Source organism: Fukomys damarensis, unplaced genomic scaffold, assembly GCF_012274545.1.
Source record: "Fukomys damarensis isolate Sample0158 unplaced genomic scaffold, DMR_v1.0_HiC HiC_scaffold_14, whole genome shotgun sequence".
Taxonomy (NCBI): Eukaryota; Metazoa; Chordata; class Mammalia; order Rodentia; family Bathyergidae; genus Fukomys; species Fukomys damarensis.
In genome coordinates, this window is record NW_022900926.1 from 53,004,052 (window position 1) to 53,030,176 (window position 26,125).

Sequence of the window (26,125 nt, forward strand, 5' to 3'; positions counted from 1 at the left end):
TTGTGATTTGGATTACCCATTTTTTTCCCTCTTAACATTAGCTTTGAACATGTCTTTCACCCCAGATACAATCCTAATAACCATAGTTAATGCTTATTGAGCACTTACAACATACTAGATAACACATTAAAGTTTTCCCATGTATCATATTCATCCTTACTATAAGGATAATACAATAGGACTTAGCAACATGTCCATTTTGCAGATGAAGGAATGAGTTTAGGTTAAGAACTTGCTTAAAGTAACAGTAGGATATGGAGTTAGGATTTGAATCCAGGTCAACCTAAATCCAGTTTCTTTACTATGTTCTACTCCTTCTGCTAAAATATCTATAACATAAATATTGAGCTAATGGAGTTATAGAATCCAATCATTTTAAATGTGGCTTTAAACATTTTTACTACTAAAGATTCATTTTATTATTTCTCCTTATCACCATCTATTAATATATATTTTAATAGGTTAGCAGTCTGAAAATTTATGTTAAATGTATAATTTCCAATGGCTTTTTGAAATATTGAAAATAACTCAGGAGCTTCTCATTTCTTTTGAGCTCCTGAGAGTTTGGAAACCTAATTTTACAAATAAGGAAGCAGAAATCCAGGGAGGATAGTGGCTTGTTAGTTAGGAAGTCAGGAACAGATCGCAGGTTTCCTCCTTTTCCAGGGATTGTTTATACAACAGCATGCTGAATCAATCAATAAATCAATCAATCATTTAAATCGTCACTGAGCACCTAACATATGCCTAACAGGCAAGCCTCTTTGGAGGGCACAGAAAAATTGCCATTCTAGTTTCTGGATGCAATAAATGTGGTCTATTTGGGGATACAAGACTTAGATGTAAAAGACATTACACAAAATCACAAGATAGCATGCTTCCAAAGCAGTGCTTCTCATCCTTGGCTGCACATTAGAATCACCCAGGGAGTTTCCAAACTTGTAGAAGCTTCCAGAACAAGAATCTTCAGAGGTGGAGGCCCAAGCATATGTGTGTTTAAAAATTACCCCAGCTGGTGGGTTTAGAAGCACAGTTGCAAAGCAACACATTTTACAAAAAGGAACTTCAACTGTTCCAGGAGTTGGGGTGTTCCAGCACAGTTGGGGTGGTCTGACAGGATCAGGGACCTCTGAGAAATCGCTTTGAGTGGAAAGAGCTCAGATAAGTGGAGAAGGGTAGAGAGAAACACATAAGGATGTCATGGAAGGAGTTCAAAGCTTTAGAAGTTAGAGAAGAAGGAGCCAGTGGGGTTGATGACTGGTTCCACTGGGAGTTCTCAGAAGTTGGGTGGAAATGAACAGTGCAGAATAGGGAGTCTCCAAAGTCAGCCAGAAGAATTTGCTTTTGAAAACAAAAACTGCTTGAAGTTGCTTGAGTAACTGAATGTGCAATGATCACTAATCAGGGAGGCATTTTCTTTCAAATGTCCAAGATAACTAGATTGCAGAAGGCTTCATTTTTGCTAAAAAGAAGGAAAATAATAGATTCTCGGTGAGAAGACTGGACTCAAGAGACTTTTAGGAGAAAACAGGAAGCAGAACTGACTGCTCCACTTGGTTCCAGGAGTCTGACAGAGCCCCAAAGATGGCTTGAAGAAGGAAAGAGGGATGTGAATGTAGCTTAATGGTAGAATGCTTGTTTCAGCATGCATGAGACCTGGGATTAATCCCAAGTACTAAAAGAAAAAGAACAAAAAGTGGTTATTGAAAAAGTGTTAGACATGGGAGAATAGGTAAGGATAGCACTTTGTGCTGCACAAGGCAGGTCTCTGTGTGGTGAATGCCCAGGGAGCACACATGAGGCTATCCCGTACTAGAGGTAAGGTTGTTTTCTCTAGTTCTGTGAGTAATGTTGTAGGTATTTTGATGGATTATTTTAAACTTATGTATCAGAATTGACAACCTGAAATAGGAAGAAAAGGGCTAAAGGTGTAGGGGAAGTGAGAAGGGTAGGAGAAAGGAAATAAGGGAAAAGAAAAAAATGGAAATAAAATATTTGTAAATAGAGAAGGGAGGAGGGGGTGAAGGGAGGGTAGAGGTAAGAGGAAAAAATGAGAATCAAGACCTGGCATGTAAAGATACAGGATCCCAATGACAATTATAAATGTACTATATACCTAAAATGTACCAATAAACTCAATGAGAAAAAATTTATGTATCAGTCTTGGAAGAATGGCCATTTTGACAATATTAGTTCTTCCTATCCAGGAACAGGAGATATCTTCATTTTCTGATATCCTCTTCAGTCTCCTTATTCAGAGTATTGTAGTTTTCTTTGTAGAAGTCTTCACTTCCTTGATTAGGTTAAACCCTAGGTATTTAATTTTTCTTGATGCTATTGTGAATATTACTTTCCTAATTTATTTCTCAGCAAGTTCATTATTGGTATATAGGAACACTATATGAACTTTTTTTGTACATTGAGTTTGTATCCTGCTACATTGCTGAATTTGGTTTCTAATTCTAGGAGATCTTTGAATTTTCTGAGTCTTCTATGCTGAGGATCATATCATATGCAAATAGTGATAATTTGACTTCTGCCTTTCTACACGCATCCCTTTTATTTCTTTTTCTTGTCTGATTCCTCTAATTAATGTTTGGAGTACTATGTTGAACAGAAATGATGATAGTGGAATCCTTGTTTTGTCCCTGCTTTTAGAGAGAAACTTCCAGTTTTTCCCCATTTAATATAATAGTGGCTATTGGGCTGTCATAAATGACTTTTTATCAGATTCAAGTAAGGTCCTTTTATACCTATTTTATTCAGAATTTTTATCATGAAGGGATGTTGGATTTTGTGAAATGCTACTGATAAAATGCGGTTTTTGTCCTTGCTTCTCTTTATGTGTTATATTATTTATTTTGTGTATTGTTTAATGCAATGTTGAGATGAATTCTACTTGGTCATGATTTATGATTCTTTTGATGATTTGTTCCATTATATTTGCCAATATCATATTAAGGGTTTTTGCACTTATGTTAAGGAGATCGGCCTGTAATTTTCTTTTTTTTTTTTTTAGTTGTCATTATCTGGTTTTGGATTCAGAATGATGCTGGCTTCCAGAAATGAGCTTGAAAGCACTTGTTCCCTTTCAATCTTGTTGAAGAATTTGAGGAGTACTGGTGTTATAACATCTGTAAAGGTCTTACAGAATTCAGCTGTGAATCCATTAGGTCCTGGGCTTTTCTTTTTGTAGTAGTACATCCATTATGGAAATCAATTAGTATAGGTTATTTATTACTGCCTCAATTTCATTGCTTGTTATCAGACTGTTCAGCATACTTATGTCCCCTTTATTTAGTTTTGATAATTTATTTGAGTCCAAGAATCTGTACATTTCTTCTAAGTTTTCAAACTTGTTGGAATACAATTTTTCATAGTACTGTAGCTCCAATCTTTTGAATTTCAACAGTGTTCATTGTGATTTTGCCTTTTTTATTTCTAAATGCATTAATGTGAATCTCTTCTCTCTTTTGGTGAATTTGGCCAATGATTTATCTATTTTGTTTATTCTTTCAAGAACTAGTTCTTCAGTTTTTTTGGTTCTTTGCATTATTGCTTTTTCAAATCTCATTTTCATTAATTTCTGCTCTGATCTTTATGAATTAGGAAAATGATGAAAACCATGAATGCCCAACACAGGAAAAAAATGGAATCCATGAAAAAATTCAAACAGATATCCAGAAGATTAAAAAACTCCATAGAAAATATTTGTAATTGTTTGAATCAAAGTGAGGATAGAATGTCAGATCTAGAAGACAGAACTGTAGTTATCGACCATGAAAAGAAAGTTTTTTAAAAATAGCAAGAGACCATGAAAAATAAATCCAGCAATTGCAAAATGATGCAAAGAGAAATAACATAAAATTGATTGGAGTCAGTGAGAATGCTGGTGATAATGCAAACACTATGCAAAAGCCATTTCAGGAAGTAGTAGCAGAAAATTTCCCCAACTTGAAAAAAGAATGTGACATACAAATAAATAAGGCATATAGAATTTCAAAGAGCTATAAATCCACACCAAGGCACATAATAATAAAGATTCCAGAAATTCAGCATGAAAACAGAATATAAAGAGCTGTTGGAGAAAAGAAACAAATCACACATAAAGGAAAGCCCATCAAAATGACAGCAGACTTCTCAACACAAACTCTTGAGGCAATGAGAGCCTGGAGTGAAGTATTTCAAGCCCTAAAAGCAAACAGCCTTCAACCCAGATTGATGTACCCTGCAAAAGTATCTTTCAAAATCAACAGAGAAATAAAATACTTCCATGACAAAGAACAACTGAAGAAACTCACAGCCAACAAACCAGTTCTGCAAAGTATTCTGAAAGGCATTTTAGAGAGAGGTAATGAAAAATCACAATTCTAAGAACACCAATAGAAGGAAGCCACCAGGCAGGGCAATGAGTTAAACAGGAAAGACAAGAAAGCAAGAGCAGAAAAACAATGTGACAAGGATAACATAATATGTATTAGCTATAAGCATTAATGTAAATGGTTTAAATTCACCTATCAAAAGAAACAGACTGGCAGACTAGATTAAGAAACAAGATCCAACAATATGCTGCATTCAAGAAACATTTAACTCAAAAAGAAATTCATAGACTGAAAGTAAAAGGATGGAAAACAATGTTTCATGCAAAAGGAACCTAGCAAAAAGCATGAGTAGTTATTCTATTTGCAGACAATGTGACTTCAAGCCAAGACTGATCAAAAGAGACAAAGAAGGACACTACATACTTGTTAAAGAAATACTTTAAGAAGAGGAGATAAGAATTTTAAATACATATGCACCAAACATGCATGTACCCAGTTATATAAAATAAATATTAACAGACATGAAAAATCTAATAAGTATTAACACAATTGTTGAGGGGGACCTTAATACCCCACTGTCACAAATAGATCAACTAGACCAAAAAAAAATCAGAACTAAACCAAATCTTTGAACAAGTGGTCTCAGTAGATGTCTACAGAGTGTTCTACCCCAAAACTTCAGAATACACATTCTTCTCAGCTGCACCTGGGCCCATAGGACATGCTTAGGTAAATTCAAAGGAACTGAATTCATCCCATGTATATTATCTGACCATAGTGCAATGAATCTGGAAATCAATAGCAAAATAAACTACAAAACCCCATAAACACATGGAAATTAAATAATACTCTTCTGAGTAACTAATGGGTCAAAGATGAAATTAAAGGAGAAATTACTCAGCATCTACCATTAAATTATAATACCAAAACAACATACTGCAACTTATGGGATGTAATGAGAGCAGTCTTAAGAGGGAATTTATAGCAGTGAATTTTCACATCAGTAAAACATAATGAGCTAAAACAAATAATCTAATGTTGACCCTCAAGCTTCTAGAAAAAGAACAAGTCATGCTCAAAGGTCATACAAGGGAGGAAATTATAAGGCTCAGAGAAGAAATGAATGCAATTAAGACAAAGAAAAAATACAAAGAATCAATGAAGAATTGGTTCTTTGAGAGATTAAATAAAATTGATAAACCCTTAGCTAACCTTATCAAAAAAGAAAAGAAAAGGGCCAGGCATTTAGCTCAGTGTTTTTGCCACTTGCCTTGAAAGCACAAGGTCCCAAGTTCAATCCCCAGTACCAAAAATAAAAAAAATTAAAATTAAAAAAAGGAAATGTTTTCATGCAATAAGGAATGAAAAGGGTGAAATCACAACAGATCCTGTGGAAATCCAGACGGTGGTCATTAATACCTACTTTGAAAACTTATACTCTAATAAGCAGGAAAACAGATGAAATGGACAGATTTCTAGATACATGAGTTACCAACGCTGAAACAGAAGATATTCTAAATAACCCAATATCAACCACTGAAATTAAGAATGTAATTTTAAAAACTTATCAACAAATAAAAGTCCAGGTCCTGATGGTTTCACTGCTGAATTCTACAGAAACTGAAAGATCTACTGCCAGTTCTCCTTGCACTCTTTAATGAAACAGGAAGAGAAGCAATATTCCCAAAATCATTCCTCAAAGCAAGTTATCCTGATACCAAAACCAGAGAAGGACCCAACCAAAAAAGAGAACTACAGGCCAATCTACCTAATGAACACAGATACAAAAACAGAATGCAGCAAATCAAGAGGATTATGAACCATGATCAAGTAGGATTCATACCAGGGATTCAGGGATGGTTCTTGGGTAGGAAGAACCAATATAGTGAAAATGGCCAAACTTCCAAAACTATTATACAGATTTAACGCAATCCTAATAAGAATTCCAACAGGATATCTCATAAAATTAGAGAAAACAATCCAAAAATTCACTTGGAACTGGAAGAGACCTAGAATAGCAAAGGGAATTCTGGGGAACAAAGGCAAGGCAGGAGGCATCACAATCCCTGACTTGAAATTATACTACAGAGCTACTGTGATTAAAAACTACATGGTACTGGCAAAAAAAAAGACTTGAAGATCAATGGAACAGATCTGAAGATATGGAAGCAATACCAAACACACTCAGCCAGCTTATTTTCAAAAAAGGGGCCAAATATGTTCACTGGAAGAATAGCCTCTTTAAGTGGTGCTAGAAAACTGGTTTTCCATATGCCAAAGACTAAAACTAGGCTCATGTCTCTCACCATGCACTCAACTAAAATCAAAATAGGTCAAAGATATAAATATTAAAACAGAAACACTAAATCCATTGGTAGAGAAAAGAGGGGAAACCCTTGAGGACATAGGATAGACAAAGACTTCGCGAACAAAACCCAGACTGCGTGGGAAATAATACAAAGAAGCAACAACTGGGATCTCATCCTATTAAAAAGCTTTTTCACTGCAAAAGAAATCACCAACAAAATGAAGAGATAACCAACAGAGAGGGAAACGTTTCTAGCCAGCAGTCTCTCAAAGGACTAATATTTAGACCATACAAAGAACTGAAAAAGATCAAACTCCCAATCCAAAACTGGGCATCTGAAATGAACAGATACTTCTCAGATGAAGAAATACACGCAGCAAATAAGTATATGCAAAAATGTTCAACATCACTGAACACTAAAGAGATGCAAATTAAAACAACACTGAGATACCATCTTGCTCCAGAAAGAATGGCTAATATCAAGGAATCAATCATCAGCAAAAGATGGGATTGTTGGGAAAAAGAAACCCTTCTCTGTTGTTGAAGGGAGTGTAAACTGGTGTAGTCACTCTGGAAATCAGTGTGGATATTCCTAAAAAACTAGAATTAGAGGTCCTATTTGACCCAACTATCCCTCTTCTGGGTATTTTCCCAAAAGATTTAAAAGCATCATATCACAGTATAAGCACACCCACATTAATAGTGACACAGTTTGTAATAGCTAAATTTTGGAAACAACCGAAATGCCCATCAACTGATGAATGGATAAAGAAGATATACAATGGAGTATTAGTCCTAAAGGACAAACATGAGACATTTATAGCTAAATGGGTGCACCTTGAGGCTATATTCTTTTTTTTTTTCTTTTTGGCACTGGGGATCAAACTTGGGACCTTGTGCTTGCAGAGCAGGTGGAGGCACCACTGAGTTAAATCCCTGGCCCTACTGAAGCTATATATTCTCAAGTGAAATAAACTGGCCACACAAGTATAGGTATCATTTTTGCATTTTTGTCTCTCCGGTGCAAGAAACTGAAAATGTAAATAGGGACCAAAATATATAACAACGTGAAATAATTGTTCAAAAGGAAGGGGGAGCTAGAGAGAGGGAGGGGGAAAGGAAGGCAGGAAAAAGAAAAAAATGAGAAAAGAAAGAAAAAATGGAAATGGGGCTTCTGTAATTAACAATGGGGAAGAGGAGTTGAACAGAGCTGAGGAGAATGAGAAAAAACGAAACAAAACAAAACACATCATGTACAAGTACAAATACCCTATCATGAATGTGATCATTATGTAAATCTAAATTGTACAAATAAAATTAAAATTAAAAAGTACTAGGCAAGCAAGGAAAAAAACAAAGATGGGATCTAAGGGGAGTAAGGTGCTGGGATTGAAGAAAGCTACTAGTTTGTCAGAATCTGTTGATACATTTGTGCACACGTCAAATGGAGAAAAGTCAAGGGAAGACAGGCTTAAGTAAGACAAAGGAGAGCAAAAAAATAGAATACAGAGAACAGAAGGTTAATAAAAGAGAAGATAGGAGTAACTGAGAGGAGCAAATGAGAATATAGTAAATAAGAAACTTGAAAAGAATTTAAGAAGTGGAAGAAAAGTAAAAAATGAGAAAATGATAGCGTTATGGAAACTTCAGTTGAATAAATGAAATGGACAAGGAGAAGATAAACAACTAAATCATATCCCCTGCCCCAATCCAGCAGGAACCCAAGAATATGTGTGGGATTTCCATGCTATTGTTGTGCCACGAAAGTCTGAGTGTTCACACAATTCCCTTCTAGCCTTAGTTGCAGACTGATTGAAGGTAGACACACCAATTTCCCCTGTTTCCCTTCCACTAAAAAGCTGAATGAACCCAATCTCAAGAGATGTCTCCCTCTAGCCAGCAGTCAGAATCTGATGCTGTCTTTAGGTGTGGTTTAGGGACTGTTATCTCCTTGATGTGACTATGGTATCCACCAGTGAGTTTGTGTGCCAGCAGGGGTCCATAAGACTGTCCAGGGGTGCATACCCTTGAGGATCTGTTTGTCTTTTTATTCTTTCTTTGCCCAGAGTTGGGGGTGGGTTCTCTTGCTCATGGTGAGCACTGGTGAAGATGTTGCTGTGCTGCGTCATTCCTATGTTGGAGGGGAGGTGGTGGGAAGAAGGGGCCAGAATATGCAGTTTGTCCCAGGAGTTCAGCCTCTGCAGTGCTCATTTTTTTCCTGAGGCTACTTGCCATGCCCTCTCAATGGCTGCTCCCAGGATGGGTGGGGCTGCAGTGGTGTGGACCACCCAAGGTAGCACCACTTCCCTTTTTTAGTAGTCTACATGTTTGGTTTGAGCTATGTGTACGTTCTTGCTGATTAATTTTCTGTTTCAGGATGTAAGTCCTTTTCTACTGCAGAGTACCTGTGACTTCAGTGAATCTTCTCCAAGCACTTCTGATGCGACTCTTCCTCTAGTCAGCAATGTTGGATTTGTATAATTCATTTGTCACCATTGTGTGGCTTGAGAGTCTCTCAGCATCCTTCCTACATGGCCTGCAGTTGGTAGAAGTCACAGAGCAAGGCTGAATAGCTAGTCCAGGGCTCTCTGGTCCCAGCTTTTGAACCAAAGGGAGAAAATTACAGGGACTGAGATCCGTTGGCTGGTGGTGGGGGAAAACTGTTGTAAAGCAGCTTCATGGACGATGACTTTTGGTGGCATTGTACAACTCAGAACAGGGGAGTGAGACAAATCTGGATGCTATGATGTGGTGAGGGCCCGAATGAAGCAGAAGACAGTGAGAATGTAGAAATATGAAAAACCCAAGCTTGAAAGTGTTAAAAAAAAGTCTTTTCTCAAGAAAAGTATCACAGAATACATTGAATGAAGCATATAGGGGTGCTCAAACCTAGTTTAAGAATTTTTTGTGTCAACTAATGCTTTGTACATTTCTTTGTAACTTCTGAACCCAACTGGCCTACAGACCCCTGGGATGTGATGGAGATCCAAGATTAAGGGCCCTCTCTGGGTCAGCTCCAAGGATTTCTAAACAAGTGTGGTGAAAGAGGAGCACTGGGTCAGCTGTGTAAGGTCCCTCCCAGATGGGCAAATCACTCTGATATGTGAGTTGGGGAAGACTGATGCTCGAGGCAGGAAAGCTGGACACAAGAGGGTAAGGAAACCAGATACAGAGGGGGCATTTATATGAAGCTAATGAAGCTCAAATTTTAGGGCCTCTCATCTGAATAGGTGTTCTCCAAGGCTTTGAATTTAACTATCTCTCTACGATTTTGCTTTCATAAAAAAGGTTTCCCTAAGTATATGAACCTCATGGCTGTCCAGATCCTAGATCTGTACCTGTTACCCATATAAAAACTCCCTGTTGCTCTCATGCCTCAAAATAGGTTTTCATCATCTCACTACTTTATGGTATCCTTTATTGCTACTGAGAAATCAGCTACCATAGTAACTAAGTCTTCCAGTTTAAAGAACTCCAGGGGCTGACATTTGCACTCTTATCTAAGTGATCAGGAGTCCTCTGAGTTTGTGCAGTGTCTTTGTCTTTACTGCATTTTAGATTTTTATCTTTGATGGTATTAAATTCAGGATGGGTATGTAGGTATGAATTTTTCTTTTTTCTATGTGGGACCTATTGGGCTTGATCAAGTAGCAAATCAACCCATTTAATCAATTGTGGGAAATTCTCAGGCAAATCTTCAAATATTGCTTCCGCCTTATAATTAAGATCTGATTAGGTAGATGTCAGATCTTCTTTTTTCTATCTTCTTTTTTTCTTAATGCCCCTCCCCCAAATTTTAGAACAGCAGTTGGCAAACTAATGCTCCTCAGTCAAATCTGTCCCACTGCCTGCTTCTGTCAACAGAGTTCTACTGGAATACAGCCATTCCCCTTTATACATTGTTTGTGACTGCTTTTAAGTTACAGTGAAACAGAATTGAGTAGTACAGACACTTTTAATGTCATAAACCTAAAATATCTACTATATAACCTTACAGAAAAACTCTGCTGCCCTCTTGGAGATAATTTATCTTCCAGTTCCCAAATTCTCTCATCTGTTTTTACTGTGCTATTAAAATTGTTCACTTGTTAAGTTTGGTTATTATATTTTTATTTCAAGTGGACCCTCAGAAATCCAGGTCATTTTTTATAGTTTCTGATAATATTGTCAAATATTTCCTTTGTGTATTTAAAGATAAATTCCATGCTTTAGAAACATATACACATTCTGATATGTCTAGTACCTGAAGTCTTTACAGGTCCAATTCTATGAAATCTACTTTTTTGTGTGTGTTTTTTCTATTTATTTTAACTTTGTACAGTTCATTATTCTTGGAAAACTATCTGTTGAAGTATTTGAAACCTGAAATACTAATATGTTTCTCCAGGGAGGATTTATTTTTGTTCTGCCTGGTGTCTACATCAAATTCTTTGAGAGTCTGCAGACCAAGAAGGCTGCAAATCCATGTCAGGCTGGTATGAGGCCACAATGTCTCTGGAATTTTTTTATCATATTTTTCCTGCTGCTAAAAATATTAGGACTGTGTGGACAAATTCTGCACTAGGCTGTGTATAGTTCTTTTTGTCACTAAGTTTCAATCACTCAGCACAGTGCTTGGCCTAATACTTACAGAATGAGTTAACGATCAAGATCTGTTGACTGGGCTTTCTAGATACTCATAGTTCTCAAATTTGTCTCTTCATTTCCTTCCCATGCTCACAGTCCTGGACAGGTCCTTCTCACATGTTTATTTGGATCATTATAAGGTTATTTCCCAATTTAGTAGTCCTCAGTTGAGAGCATATTTCAGGATTTCTTTGCTATGTAAGAAAAACATGTTTATTTTCAAAAATTAAGAATGAATTAGAGGAAATCTCTAGTTTAAAATATTCCACAGGTGATTCTAATATATCCTTCAGTGAAAGACGTTCTATGTTAGCTTGTCTTCAGTCTTGTTCCTCTTAAATTCACTTTCCATGTTCCATTAGATAATTAATCTAACATAAATATCTGATCATTTTACTCTCCTACAAAAACCTTATACTGGCTCTCTGTTGCCAGTAGGATGAAATTCAAGCCCTTTAGCGCTGTTTGCACAGTCCTCCATCCTGACTTGTGCTCTGTGCTTTGGTGGCACTCAATTTTTTTTGCATTCCTGTACTATCTTGTCACCATGTCTTGCTTTTGCTGCTGTTATTCTCTGTGCCTCCAGTCCCTGTTTTTTCTTTCTTTACTGGCTTTCTCCTTCCTACCTTCTATGACCCAGTTTAGCTCTAGGAAGCCTCTCTGGAAGGCTGGATTTAATGTTATTATTCCTTGGTATTCTGCTTTATCATTTGTGAGACCAATTCTATTATATAGAAAATATTACTTTCCACTAGAGTGTGGGTTTCTCAAGGGACTTAAGCCACTCATCTTTTTTGGGGGGGGTGTACCAGGGATCAAACTTGGGACCTTGCCCTTGTGAGACAGGCGGTGGAACCACTGAGCTAAATCCTCAGGCCTAAGTCACTCATCTTTGTTAGTCTCACATAGGGCTCAGAATATAGGAAACTGAAACTATAAAAAGCAAAATAAAAGATAGGTAATAGAAAGTAAGGAGATAAATTTTTCTTGAATGGGAAGGAAATGAAGAGATAGAGGGAGAAGGGGAAAGGGAGGAAAAGAGGATTAAAAAAGAAATTAAGATGTGTTATATACATGTACCAACTCCATACAAGGAATGTAAACACTATGTACTGAAAACATATACTAATAAAAATAAAAAATTAAAAACATGAGAGATATTTCAAAATACACACTTATTTTATATTTATTGAACTGAACTGTCTAGGTTTGGGCTTTAAAATTACATGCCGTAAGTATTTGCAAACAATGGGCAATAATACCTCTGGAGCCCTTAAATTTCATAAGACTTGTGATCATATTCTTCAAGTAAACTGATGTTGTTTCCGGTTATATTAGGGAGAAAAGGAGATGAAATATGGGGGTTAAAAATAAACCCTAGCTAAAATAGAAAACTGAACGAGTTTTCAAGTGGAGAGTGAGAAGTACTAAGAGCTAGCATGTGCAACCCATAAATGGGTACTGGGCAAAACTTGTTCTCTCCGTATAGGCTAAAGTAGAGTTGGGGTTTCTTTTTCCTCCTTTCATCCTGCATGGCACCTTGCCCGAGCCACTCAGGCAAATAATGAATAGCAAATCTTTCCTCCTGACAGAATTAGTGCTGTAGAAACAAGCAAGAATGACAGGCTTGTGTGCAGGTTCCCTAAAAGAGGAAAAAAGTGGAGGATGGAATAATGGAAATATAGAGCCCCTTCCACTATGAATCTGGGCATCACTTAACTTCCCAATTTCCTACAGTCCCTGTTAGTCTAGCCTTCCCCAAATCATAAAACAGGGTCAAGTTTTCTAAAATTTTACTGGAAAGGACCAGAGGGATTCGAGCTGGTGATACCATAATTGACTTCTAATTTATTCTGGGGGCATCTTATTCAGAAGATGGGGCTAGAACCTCATGTTGGTTCCCAGAATACATGTCACTCTGATGTTCTCCTTGGTTTATATCACTTCCATTTTTTTAATCCAGATAAACATCAGACACATGATTCTTGGGATAGAACAAAATTCAAAATCTAGTATCATGCATCAGCAGATATTAAATGTTAATTGATAAGATTAATGGTCACGAAAAGGAGAAAAATATGTTTTTTGGCACTGTCCCTAGTAGACGTAATCTTCACCCTCTGTTAGAAAGCAGCAACAGTAACAATCCAAGAAGTCCCAGAGAGAAAACAAAGAGGTGGCAGCAAGAACATCTCTTGCAGGAAGCTTCGAACTAGAGGGATCAGAGTGAGGACAGCTGCCATAATGTTCCACTCCCTTCATGGAAGCTGCTGCCCTTTGAGGGAGATGACAGCTGGACGTAAGCATGAAAACCACAGCAGGATCAGTTTGCCAGTAGAAGGAAGGGGAGGGGAGAAAGAGCATGCTTGGCAAAAAACCATCTGACACACTGATGAATAAGCAAAGGCTTCTATGCACAAAGCTGCTCTTCTACAGATTGCCTTTTCTTCCTGGAAACTGCTGTATACGCTTCTGAAAAAGAAGTCACCCTTCTACTATGACCTTTCACTTTAGATCAGTGTACTGAGAGGTGAGGTTCACTGCCATGGAGTAGCAGATCTGATAACAGAGGATCTAGGTTTAAGAGAATATGTTTTTTTTCCCTGGCTATGTGATCTTAGGTAAGACACTTGACACTGTTGGAGTTTAGCTTTCTTAAACTCTAGAGAATGATAAGGCTAAAATACAGATATTAGATGCACACATACATATACATGTCATTTATGAGAATTAATTGAGCTAATGTACGTGAGCGTGTATTATGCCTCTAGATGATCATGAGGATTAGGGCATTCTGTCTAGAGTGGGCTGAGGAGAAGAAAGAGCAGATAATGACGCTCATGAATAAAGCTTCTGCCACACCCCATCCCTCTCTGGAAAAACATGCAAAAAAAAAAAATATCCAGACGTGTGTCAGGGTCTGCATTCATTAGCCAATTTAAATAATTTTGTATCTTAAAATAATTATGGCATTTGATGTACTGTTTTCCAACACATAGGAGGTCTAAAGCAAAATGCCCTGAAGATAACCACATGCAATCATTGCATTTATTTTACATTTTTAATGAATCCCCTGTTCCCAGAGCTCTGCTGCCATTCCTGGGCAGCCTGGGTTCTGTTTTGTGTTCCTTCATGAGTACAGAGGGCAGTCTGCCCCTTTTCCTAACTGCACATGCGTTTTTTTCACTTCAGCAGAGGACAGGTTATTTGGAGAACTATCTTCTCAAAACAACTGCAAATATAATAAGAGAGGAATATGTGATTTGTCGCTGAATCCAAGCAAGGAGTACTCTTAAATTCTACAGATGCCTAAAGTGTTTTATTATAAACATAAGTGGTTGATATCTACTTTTTCCCTGCTACTACTTCTTGCAATGGATTTAGGGACTGAGGGTAATATTCCTACCTTGCATCCATAGTTCCTGTTCTGTTCTTCATATTCAGAAAACAATACTACATGGAAAAGAAGGGACCATGGCTTCATCTAGATTGAATAATACCACTCTCAAAGGCAAGATAAAAGTGACTGAATAAAGGCTGAACATAAGTACCATTGGTAAAGAACTTGTCAACAAATAAGGAACATGTAACACGTTTACAGGATGTAGGACTGTGCTACTTAATCTTATTTAGGCTGTAGCTGAAGAGTGTCCCAGATGTATCAAATTTGAGTTTTTAAATAAATGTTGCCATGCCAGGAAGGCAAGTATTATTCTTAACAGTGCGGCACAAGGTCAACAGGATCCAGTTGCTGCCATCTTACACTACTTATTTTATTTACTCAGCTTTTTCTGTTTTACCCATAACTGACCATCTTTCTGTTTCTCAAACAGATCACTCTGTTCTGTCCATGGCCTTTGCATTGACTATTCCTTCTGTGGAATATTCTTCCCTTGGGTTTTAAAGGTTATCTCCTTACCATACAGCTATCAAATAAAAACCCCCTAATCAAAGAAAACTTCTGTGGCCGCCTTCCCTTTATCCCAATGCTTGCTTCTCTATTACCTGTTTACTATCTTTGAAGGTCTTATTCTCTGGACTCAATACCTTTGTTTGTTTGTTCATTGCCTCTATTTTCCAGTAGAATGAAGAGCTATGGGGAAAGGCGTTTTATCTGGCTTACCACTGTTCCCAGCATCTAGAATAGTGCCTGGAGTAGATGCTAACAATCTATGCAGGGTATCCATTTCAGTTTGGCCAATGAAGAAATCAAGACCACAAAAATTAGGTGACTGGCTGGGATCCAGCTAGGCACAGTCGGGGTATCCATTAAATTGTAGACCTATACTTTTCTCTGTAAACAAGGAAGTTCATTGTTTCCTGTTAGATAAACAGAATTTACACGTGACCCTATGGCACCACGCCAGAGTTCAAGATTCTTTGTCTTCAGAGACAGGTAACAAATGCGCCAGATCAAGCCAGAGGTAGGAATAGATAGTTACCAGGTTGAGTAGTGCTTGTGTAAGAATTTAACTGAGGGCTCAGTAGTGCCAGTCTGCCTTATTTTCCTGGTTTTGGGTCCCCTTTGGAGTACAATGATTTTACAAGCATCTTGGAGGGATAGAAACAGACCTAATCTGTTGTGGTCATGATCATGCCATTTACTGCTGCTGGGTGATCATCACTGCTGCCTACTGATCTGTCTCTGAAATAGAGATAATTTAAGCTTTTACATGGCTGCCTTGAGCTGAATGAGCCTGAACACACAAAACACCCAAATCAGGACTAGGAGCATAGGACAAAGTCAATGAACACTTTGTCATTTCTCTTTGTCCAATTTTTGATTGAAGACCTTCTTTAGAACATGGGCTGAGTTTTTCTCTTCCTTGCTTTGGCCCTGTCTCTGCCTCTCTCTGTCTCTAGTTTTCCATCTACCTACAAAATGGCTTTATGATAAGCACAAGTGATACCTGGCAATTAACTAATAATGACAGAAAGAAAGAGGTGAATCTCTAGGGTGATAAAATATTTACATTAAGGAATCTATGTGCTGCATTAGGGTTGGCCATATGATACTGGGGGAAAAGAACTAAACAATGTGACTGCCTGTGTGCAAGCTGTGGGTATACATAGTCTTGAGACTCACCAACATGGTCCTCATGCCTATGGCTCTCCACACAGAGACTGCAAGTCAGCACAGCCTCATGGTTCCATCAGGTCGAGGTGAGAGAGTAAGTGCACTTAAGAAGCAAAGGAAGAGACATCAGGAGTGTGAATCTCAGTGCTCCAAGTTTTACAGACAAAATTTTTCTTCAGATCCTCTCACATACCCTCGGCCTTTATGGCATATTTAGAATATTTACTATAGCAGAATGCTGGAATTCAAGGAAGAAGAAAAGAGGCTCCATTTAAGAAAATAATATGTTCTACCACTATAAAATAAGCTTGATAATGTTATTATTGTTATCACCATTATTATTATTTTTGGTACCAGGGATCAAACTCAGGACCTTGCGCTTGAGAGGCAGGCAGTGGCACCACTGAGCTAAATCCCCGGCCTGATAATGTTAACAAGGAGCAAACTCCGTAGATGTAATGGGTGGAGGTGAATTCTACCTACAGGCTTCCAGCTAGCTGTGAGAATAATACCTGCTTTTTCATAGTGTCACAAGAGAGAGTCATTATAGGAAGTGTTTGTTAAACTCTAAGTCACTCTGTGAATACCAGATATTTTTATAATGATGATTTGGTTGTGAGGAGGGCTGGCACAGGGAAGATGTCAGAACTATACAGTCTGCTCTTCAAATGCTTGGCCCTACATTGGTTTCCAGCTTTCAGACTTTAGTTACTTACTCAGCTGTGAATAAACTAAAAATGCAGCAGCTCAGCTCCACTCCCTCCCTGTTCTCCTCCTCTCCTTGAAAATATCAACAGGGGATTGGAAGAAAACAAACCATGCAGCAAAAATGTGCTGAAGAGGAAAGAGGCTTGTTGTACAGTTGGAAATTGCCTCTAAGCAGTACTTTTTGGAGGTAAAGCAGTTAAAAAAACATCTGTGTATCAAATACACAAAATCAAACAGCAGACGAAAGACTCTAAGAGAGCACTGATATAATGCCCTTTCCTCATCAACAAACATGCTCTATGGTGACAGTATTTATTTGGCTAGATGGAATTCAGGATAGAGAAGTAAAACCTGCTCAGTTAAATGAAGAAAGGTAGCACAGGCTTTTTTTCTGTTTCAAACCATATTGCTTGATGGAATTATGTAGCTATACAAAAAGAAAGATGATTAACAGAAGAGTGTGATGAACAGATTCAAGTTTTGTGAGAGTAAATCTGGACCATTTTCGAAAGATGACTGCAGCATGTCTGTCCACCTGTAACATGTCTTCAGCATTGCCTGTCGTTGGGCTTCATTCTGTGGCAGACACTCTTGTTCTCTCTACTAAGAGGCACTCACAATTGCATTATCCAGTTCTCTGTGATTCCTCTTACACAATGAGATCTATGTGAACATATTCCACTGGGGCTTGTTTTTCAACTTCACGATGCCTGGCAAAGTGAGACGATGAGGATGCCATGAAAAATTCTGAAATCTGATTGAACTGTAGCCAAAATAAGCAGGGTTATGGCAATGTTCTTAATCTTCTTCATGTGATCTGGGGGCTGCAAGGCCTCCATATGCTTTCACCTAACATGAATAAAGGATGACTGAGAGGGAAAACAACACATTCATTAGAACTGTCCTATGTAAAGGGTCTGATGTGGTGCTCAGTGGGTCCTACAACTATCAACATGTAAATTATCAAAAGAGCAGTGGTTGGGAGGAAAAGAAGGGGAATCAGTGCATCAGAGGTTCTCAGTCAAGGCACTGTTAAATTTTGGGCTGGATAATTCTTTGTTGTATGGGGGTTATCTTTGGCACTGTAAGGAATTTAGTAGCATCCAGTCCTCTACTGACTAGATGGCAGTTGTACCTCTCTCAAGCTGTGACAATTAAAAAATGACTCCAGAATTTACAAAGTGTTTCCTACTGTAGTACAGTAAAAATCGCTTCTCGGCCTTTTGGCTAAGATCAAGTGTAGTACAGTAAATAAATAAATCATTGTCCCTCTTTTTGTCTGATGTCAGCACTTTTCCAGTGACCTGCTTTGACAAGAGCTTGTTGTAAAGATACAAGGAGACAATGATACTTAGACAGGAAGCTGAAGGAAACAGTTTAAAAAACGCACAAAGTGTGATGCTTTGTCAAATCAGCATGACTTAACTGTGTCTTGCTGAACATAAGTATGTCTCCCTTTGCTCTAAATGATGTTCAGGAGTAGAAAGCAAACTTGCTAAAATCCAAGCCACTTCTTCCTATGAAAGGCTTTTAGCTGTTTTTTTTAGAAAAAAATGACCTTTAAAAATAATTTCTTTTGTAACATTTTTATCCTTCTTGAATTAGTCCTCTCTATCTTGTCTTTCACTTCAGGAAAATGACACTTAATGGATCTTTGAAATTTAATATAAGATAATATTGCAAAACTTTCTGAAGTTTAATAACAGCCTTTTGCAAAACTTTGGCAATAGATTTGAGAGAAAAAGCATTTTTATTTTTATTTGTTTTAAACCACATTTTTTCTTCTATTTTAATGGACAATCTGCTTGGCTTTCTCCCTTTTCTCCCCCAATTTTTACTGAAGGACAAGTGCAACTGTCACAGAACCCTATATATACTTAACAATTTTATCAGTAATAACCAGCTCTTCTAGAGGAATCAGGTAACAGGAGGCGAATTGTGACTGGATCCACGGAAATGGTCCCTAGATTTTCCAATTTTACCTCTGTAAACAGATGCATCATACCTGGCACACGCAGGCCCTCAGTGTTCCATTCTTTTGCAAATGATCTTTTTGAATACTATGACAAATTGGTTCTACTTTTTACATTAGTGGATACCCTGAAATCCTTGATGACTGTAGCACTGACATTGATCCCGTTTCCTTCTGTTAAACTAGGGCTGAACATAGAGAGTAGAGTAGAATGGAATAAAATATAACACAAGCAGGTACTCTGACCACCATCACGACCATTACCAGCTCCTTCACTAGTACATAGGACTTTCAGATGGACTTCTCTTACAACAACTTTGAGCTACAGAGGACAGAAAAAAGATGTTTCTACCTCATTGTACAAATGAAGAAGCTGGTACAAAAGGAGATGGGACAGTTTTCCTTTATTCATAAGCAAGTAAGTGTTAAAACTGGAATTTATTATAGTTTAAATATCACATTGAAAGAGAAACACCAGGTCTCTCTTCTGCTATGCATTTAAAATCATTTATCCATTCTTAAAACCATTTCATACGTTTTCCTCTGATTTACTAGCCAGCAAGGAAGCTTGTAATTATTAATTTAACTAGATTGAAACCTCCAAGAGAGCACAGAACCTGGCACATAGGAGGCACTTGATAAAAACTTCTATTTAATGATATAAATAAATTTATGTATTTAAATTTATGTATTTAAAGACCCACAGGAAGTTTGATATTAAAGTAAGAGGGAGTCTGGAGAGCAGACATAAATATTCCAAGCCCTGAAGGCGTTATTTCTTACTTTCTATGAATATGAATAAATATGTTGACCCAGCTCATACATCTGTCTCTGGTGAGTGTAATTAGTTTAAGTAGGTCCTCCTGAATTACCTTCATTTCAGGAAGCACTGGAAAATGTATTTTATCAGTCTATAAAGATAAGGACAGATCATGAGCCTTGGTACATTTATGAAGCTCTGAAGAACTGAAGCTTCATTAACATTTATTCTCTTTTAAATTCTACACTCATGACTTAAGATGCAGATAAAATTGCAGCTACTTTTGTGACTACCCTTTCTTCATCCTTATCACTTCACCTCTGCCTTGGAGCCAAATAACTGGAAACACATGGTATTCTTGGAAATGGAATAAGATCTCTAGTGTAGGAAGAGCACCCTGATGCCAACACTCTTCTTTTTCATTCTTCTTTGCCTTTGTACGTGGGTGACAAAAGTCAGTGACTCCTTGCCAAAAAATACTTCCACTCGCAGTGACACCAATGTGATTATAGACCTGAATATTACAAGTCAGGAAGACTTGTAATATTACAAGTCATAGACTGCTGACTACGATCTAATGAAGATACCTTCCCCCGGTATTTCCATTCCTGGTTGGGGCTAGGAAGTAAACTGGTGCCCCTCCTTTGGTGATCCTGTTTCTTGCCCGGGTCCTCATTTCCCAGGGCCTGGGGAGCATCATTTCTTGTATGCAGAGAAGCATTTCCTGTAAGGTGCTGAGTTCCTGTAAGATGCTCAGATGGCCAAGAGTCCATAAAACATGTATCTGTAAAGTTGTGTGCTCCCTCTGAACTGGTAGTTCTTAGCCATAGGCAACTTTGTCCCCATCCCAGGGGGCATTTGACAATGTCTGTAGACTCTTTCGTTTGTCATAACTAGGGCAAGGAGTATGCTACCAACATAAATGGTACAAACCAATAATGCACACCTTCTTGTACAACATGAAGCAAAGAAAAACACAAAGGCAGGTCTGTGTAGTTCAGATTGTTTAGGTTTACTAAATGGAGAGACTTTTTAGGGTTAAAAACAGTAAAAACAGCTTTAAAAGCCTGTGGTTTATATTGAACCCACAAGGTCAGAAAAGGTAGGGCATTTGGAGCTTGTTCGCTATAGGTTAGCCATTGTATGTAGCATCATGGTTTAAACGTGATTTGCTTCATAAATAAATGCTGAAGTAAGTAGTGTTATTTGGGCTATGGGGTCCATATAGGGAAATTCAGTTAAGTAAGTAGAGGGTTGTCAAGAAATTGAAGGGTAGGCAAAGCTAGAAAGTCAATTAGGCTGCAGACTTCCTAAAACTGGCTGCCCAAAGAGTAGCCTACTGTAGAGATTTGAGGATCAGAACTTCAGCCACCATAGACAGTTCAACTTGAGACATCAATGTGAGGCCCCAAAGCCCACAGAACTGGTTCTTACCCTTTTCCTATCCTTCTACTTCTATAAGCATCTAGTATTAAAGGTTCTTAACAGTCAGTGACTCTGGAAGTGCTCAGAGAATGGAGGCTCATCAGGGTTTCAGGAGTCAAGATCTCATGTTCAAAGCCTGGTTCTTGGATGGGCTTCTTTTTAGTATTTAGGTCTGTTCCTTCTTTCAATCTTTTTTTTTTTTTTTTTTATTTTTTTTTTTTTTTTTTTTTTTTTTTTTGTCAATACCAGGGATCAAACTCAGGACCTTGACCTTGCAAGGAAAGCGCATTGCCACTGAGCTAAATCCCTGGCCCTCCCTCTTTAAATCTTATATCACTGTTTTCAGGTTAGTTTTTCTAAGAGTAGTTCTGACACAAAATTACTCTAAAATCTTCACAACTTCCAGTGGTTTACCAAATTAAATTCAAACTTGGCTCATACAAATCCTCAAAGTTCTTTACATTCTGACCCTATGACTCCTTCCTTATCCTTATTTTCTCTCTCCTGTATTCCTCTTATCTCTTCCCATTCTATCACATTGCATATATGCACTCCAGGCTGGACTGTTGCTTGTCCGGTATCCCAAGGTTTTTCTCTCAGTGTGGTGACAGGGGTAGACAGTGTCATCCATGGCTACCACATTACCCTGATGGTGGCCAAAGGTGCTCTTAAGCATTTCTTCTTTTCACCGTGTTCATTTTCAGTGTCCTTCTGGTCCCCAAAATATGCAAATTACTCAATACTAATGGATTCAGAATACCAGAATAAATGCCTACTCCTGTCTACTGCTGCCATAGAAGATGTACATGAATTAAAGAGAATGCTTCCTGCAAAATGCTTTCATCTTTCTAGAATGAACTGTATTCCTTCAAAGCATTATTCGTATTTCTCATTGCTTCCCACATGTGCTTAGCATAGCAAGGAAGACCTAGCTTGCTAAAAGCAGGGGCTTCAGGCTTTTGCTTAGCATGGTTGTTTTAGGTAAACTTTCAGTTTAAACCCAGTTTTTCCTCTGCTGTGCTGCTATCCTATGGCAGGAGTATCTGAAGACTGTAATTTGACAGAGGCTTTGCCCAGCTGTATCATCACCATTGTTTGTTTTGGAAATAAATTTTCTTGGAAGATGAACAAAATAAATCAAGAAACTTCAGTACTCAAAGAGAAAGTGGATGAATGTAGAAGATAGGAATGTTTGTAAGATGTCCCAGAGTTGGGGTGACCTTGTTCATTAAATCTAAAATCAGAGGAGTGCAAGGAATACTAGAAGATGGAAGAACAATTAAAAGAAAATGTTGTTTGTCACATATGACCTTACTTTGTTGCTACACAATGTAAAGTATAAAATAAAGAGAAGAAAAGAGGGGGGTTACCAGCTAATACAGGATTTTCAAAACATTTTAACTTCCTTTCCAATGCTGAGGGTTTCTGGGATATCACACACACTTGTATGGGTCACGTGTTTTTAGTTACCATATTCTCTTTCCTATGTCCCCCATGGCCTACACTGGCTGTTTCTGTCTGCCACCCCTGGGGGTGTTTGCTTATGTGGGCACAGGGCCACCAATCCCTAGGCTGTGACCACAGATACCTGTCGAGGCTGTAACTGCTCCCACCAAGAGGGACTGGACTCTCGTAAGCTTCATTGGGTTTTATGGTGAACACCTGGGTGGAACCTCTCTCCAGCATAGGAATTACTCAATTACTAGGATACCAAATAGTGCTGCTCATGTACTTAAAAACATGAAGGCTGCTTTGCTTTTTCTTTTTGAAATAAAGCCCTTCATTTCGATTCTCTTCAAAAGATTCAGGCTGGGCTCTGTGTCAGATGCCTTGCTGAACAAAAATGTTCAGCATCTGCTCTGTACTGGGCATTGGTTTTGGATCAAGCTTTCATGCAGTAATGTTTTTCTCTCTGTAAATGATTTTTTTCCTAAGAAGCAATAAGATTGCTTATACAAATAGATACATGGTAGATTGGCCCCATCAGTCAGATTTCAGTGTGTTTGAACACGCTTTAGGCCTAATCTTGCTACATACAGAAGACGGCAATCTATGAATCCTTTGCTCCTAGACAGAGGGTATATTAAAAACATCAATCACAAGTTTTAATCAGTACTTGCTGGATAGAATAGAAACCTGCATAAGTTCACAAATCAATAGGTAATATGACGCAAGTATGAAGACTGAGAGAAATCATAGGAGCTGGGCCATGGCAGCTTCTGGGCCCAGCAGCTGCTCTCTCACACCCTGCATTATGGCCTCCTTTCTGCATTTAAAAATCTCTTCTACTTATTTCTATTTACATGCGGCCCCCAATGGCCAGCAGCCTAAGTCAATGTGTTTTCCGTGGGTCCAGCTAAATGCAGCCCTTGTCAATTCTAATTCTTGAGGAAGAAATGTGATAAGACACCAAGCTGGCATTTGAAGGCTGGTTTTGGCTTAGAGGTCTACCCTTCTCCTAGGGGTAGGTCAGAAACATTGCTTTCCCCCCTCCAACAGGAGTTCTGTGAACAGGGGTGTAAGGGGGACAATTGCTGCCAAATATGGTTACTATGGTCTGGAAGAGCAAGGTTTGAACTGCAAATCTCATTTAATTCCCTACGGTCTTGTTGAAAGCCAGTGCTCAATAAAGAATTTCAGGAAAAGTGTTGAATAAAAGGGTCCCTGAGGTCTCAGAATCAAGGATTCAGATGGAAATCAGCTGCGTTGTTAACCTGATTTGCTGTCCAAAAGGTAACAATGCATTTACTGACCCAGAAGCCTGAAAACCTTCCTAATGAACAACTTAAAAGAGAATAAACTGGCTAAGGGTATATCCCCTCCTGCCAATAATGGGCTAATAAGAGTTTCAGGAAACTCTTCTAATCCTTTTGGATATAGTGTCCTTCTCAACGAGGCTTAGACACTGGAAGAATAAATAAAAGCCAGAGAAAGTTTGCAGTTTGGGACACTGCAGGTCCACTGCCTTTTAAAAGCCTTGATTAAGAGCTCTGAAATATTTTTAATGAGCACTTTAGTCCGTGTTTACATATCTTTGAAAGAGTTAAGCTTTCACCCAGGAGGTTGTGGAAATGCATTAGCACAAATACTTATTACTGCTTGATTCCACAGCAAAGATGATCTGTTGCAGCCTTAGGGGTTCAGAGATGGTTGGGTAGACTGGATGCCAAACCAGGACTGAAGTTGTGAGGGCAGTAGTGTGCTCTGCTAATCCACATCAGGAAGTGACATTAGCACTTCCACAGATTTATGATGGGCTACTGAGCATCCCATAGTGGGCTGATGTAGGGGCAAAAGTTGTGCGCACCCAGCTAAGTGAATATCAGATAGGTTAAGAAAATGCTTTTATTCCTTTATGGATTATAATGGAGGGTTAAGGTGCCTGCCCATCTTCCCTCCCCATACCTCTCCCTCCAATTGTAGGGATCAAATCCAGGGGCTCATGCATCCTGTGCAAGTGTTCTACCACAGAACTACATCCCATGCCCAATAGCTCATTCTCTTGATATAAACATCTTTCATTTTGAAACAATACTTCTTAGGCCAGTGATAGTGAACCTTTTAGAGAGGAGTGCCTGAATTGCAACCCAAAACCCTTGTTAACTGCAGCGTGCCAATGCTGCAATCAAACCTGGATATTGATTGTGAAATGGAAGAAAAGGGCTAAAGGTGTAGGGAAAGTGGGAAGGGTAGGGGAAAGGTAATAAGGGAAAAAATACGAGAAAATGAAAAAATGGAAATAAAGTATTTGTAAATGGGGAGGGGAGGAAGGGGTGAAGGGAGGGCAGGGACAAGGGGAAAAAATGAAAACCAAGCCCTGTCATATAAAGGCACAAGATCCCAATAATGAATGTAAATGTACTGTATACCTAAAATGTACCAATAAACTCAATAAAAGAAAAATAACAATAAAAACCTCTGAATACTGAGGTTTTAGTTTAGAAAAAACTGTTGTCCAATGCTCAGTTGCTGGGGTGACTTGGCTCATGTGCTGACAGAATGCTCTGCATGCCCACTGTGGCAAGTGTGCCTTAGGTTCGCCATCACTGCCCAAGTAATGGTATTTAATTTCTTTGAGAATTTATATTCTGTTCACCATGTATCAGATACTGTTCTAAGTACTTTACTGATATTGACTCATTTAATCCTCATAACTAATCTAGTACTAGGTAATATTATGCTTAAGAAAATAAGGCTTTAATTGGCTAAGTGATATGTCTCAGATCACACAGCTAATTACTGATGGAGCTAGGATTTGAACTGAGTTTGACTCCAGTGTCTATGTTCTTAAATTCTACACCATACACAGTGATTCACATTGAACCACTATAATATTAAAGAACCTGAATTTATTATACAACTTTTCAGTGTCTTACAGAATGTAAGAGAGTGAGTGGTTTGGTGGAAGCACAATGGCAGTGGGTCTTTACTGGGAAAGTAAGGAGAGAGGAAGAAGAGTAATATAGGATGTTAAGTGTATAGACATTCAAGGAACCTCCAGTTAAGTTAGACGTTCAAGGAACCCCTAACTCTTTGTAAATTTTCACAATGAAGGTGGATATATATATGACACCAAAAGAACTTTCTCAAAATGGAAGCTATGTAACACCCCTGATTAGCTATCATTAGTCCGATGTTCCTGATGCTGGACTACAGTACTTATAATGCACTTTGAGACACAAATGTACGTTTATTTCCATTGAGCATGAACTCAAATACTTTGTCATTCCTTTGGTTGGTGGCATTCATTGCCTTGGAGAAGAGCTGACACAGAAAAGAGAGAGGGAAAAAGAAGCATTTGAATTTCAAGAGTCATAGTGCTTTAGAACAGCCTTTTTAAAAAAGAAATGTCATTTATATTTAAAGTACACAGTACTATGAGTTTGGACACATGTATACATTCATGAAACATCACAATTAAAATAAT

General features: G+C 38.1%; 1 long non-coding RNA gene and 1 pseudogene across 1 annotated transcript in view; one reads left to right on the forward strand and one right to left on the reverse strand.

Moving 5' to 3' along the window:
* Positions 1-26,125, reverse strand: part of LOC104868490 — a 284,470-nt gene that overhangs the window by 166,767 nt on the left and 91,578 nt on the right. The window lies entirely within an intron of this gene.
* On the forward strand, positions 18,249-18,338 carry LOC117286089 (annotated as a pseudogene).